This window comes from Bison bison, unplaced genomic scaffold, assembly GCF_000754665.1.
Source record: "Bison bison bison isolate TAMUID 2011002044 unplaced genomic scaffold, Bison_UMD1.0 scf7180017864458, whole genome shotgun sequence".
Lineage (NCBI taxonomy): Eukaryota > Metazoa > Chordata > Mammalia > Artiodactyla > Bovidae > Bison > Bison bison.
In genome coordinates this window covers 4479294-4481305 of record NW_011495020.1, presented here as the reverse complement: position 1 = coordinate 4481305, position 2012 = coordinate 4479294, and positions in this window count along the sequence as shown.

Here is a 2012-nt window from a genome sequence, read left to right as displayed (position 1 = left end):
GATGTTAGTACTTGGATCTGAAGTTCTGTGTCTCTGTAGGAGGTTTTCTGAGAGACTGTATTCTTGTATTTAAGGGCTTCCCTGGTGGTGCAGAGGTTAAAGCATCTGCCTGCAATGTGGGAGACTTAAGTTTGATCCCTGGGTTGGGAAGATCCGCTGGAGAAGGAAATGGGAACCCACTCCAGTACTCTTGCCTGGAGAATCCCACGGACGGAGGAGCTTGGTGGGCAACAGTCCACGGGTTGCAAAGAATCGGACACGGCTGAGCGACTTCACTTTCACTTTCACTTTCATAGTTGCTTTGCTCATCATCCATTCTATGAGTGGGAAAAGAGAGATGACACTTGTCTACAGGCTAAATTAGTCTAAGGGAATCAACTGGAAAGGTCATCATCTGAATATTTTAAAAGGTCACTGAGAAAGTTCCCTCCCCCTACTCATCCCTCCCCACTTATAGGACTCTATAGGAGGCTTGTGGAATGGATTTCCCCTACAAAGTCACTGTCCCCTTCAGTAAGCCTATCTTGACCCAGACTGGGTTAGATGCTCCTTAAACAGGCCTGGTTTGCTGCCATGCACCTCTTCATCCATCTTAACACTTCTAGAAATGCATTGTCATTTTTCCATGAAATTCTCCCTCGCCACTAAGTTATGAACTTCTTTTATCCCTAAAGCTTAGCGACCCAGGGATTGAACCTGGGTCTCCGGCATTACAGGTATATTCTTTATCATCTGAGCCATGAAACCAGGACCTAAAGCTTAGCAGGGACTAATTATTTGGCCACAGATATTTATTTGAGGGCCTATACTGTACCAGGTGCTGTGCTAGGTGCTGGATTTATGAAGGTGACCAAAATAGTAAAACTGACATGGAATTTAGAGTCTGGTGAGGGAAATCAGTTTTTTAAATTAATATACAAGTAACTAATCAATTAAAATAGTGTTTAGAGCTACAACATCCAAGTAACAGGTGGTAAGAGAGCACACAGAGGCTTAGTAGGACTTGATGCAGTTCACTGAAGGCTTCCTGGAAGATGTGAAGGAAGGGGGGGTTCCTAAAATGAGAACAAGTTGCCCAAGCACAGTGGGTCTGTGTTGGAGTCGGGGTAGGTACTGAGGCCCAGAAGAACCATCCAGGTAGTTGAAACAGCACGTGGAAGTAGTCTGATACTGGAAATGGCCAGTATGGAGGAGTTGGTGGCAGGAGAGATAGCAGCCCAGGTCAGGCAGCTCCTTATTGAACTTGTTAAGCAGCTCAAACATTGCCTTAAAGAAATGAGAAAACTGGGAGGGGATTTTAGCACAGGAATGACGTGATCAGATGATCTGATTTGCATTTTTAAAAGCTGAATTTCTGAGGCCTCCAGATGAAGAATGGAATGTAGAAGAGCAGGAATGGGCAAAGGGATTTTAGCTAAGGCAAGAGATAATGGTGGCTTAATGAATGTAGATAGCGGAACTTTAGAATCTAAGTATAGGACACAAGGCCTGGAGAGTCCCCACACATACCTTTCAGGTTCCAGGTTTTATGTCTCAGTGAACAAGGCACCATGAATTATTCAGTACTAGCTTATTCATAGCAGAGCTAGGGCTACAAGCCAATTGTGCATTTTTCTCTTGCTACCTTTATTCATGGACTTCATGACTCAGCAAGTTTTTTTAATTTTAAAAAAGCAATGCCTTACTAAATGATGGATATATGAACTTCATTACCCTATTCTCTCTACTTTGAGATGTTTGAAGATATTGATAATAAGTGGTTTTATGAAACAATACTTTAAAACCTTTGGGGCATAGGTATGAATTCAAGGCATTTGAAATCAGTTTAGCTATGGAAACTGGTCCATGCCAAAACCATCCATGGATCGAGGAGTACATTGCCTTACAGACAGACAATAGAGCACTCTTGCAGAGGGAGTCTGAGCAACAGCAAGTTTATAGAGCTTCAAAGAGTAAACAGGAAACAGGGCAAGATAGCCTAGGAGGTCAGCCATTTCCGTATAAGCTTGCTG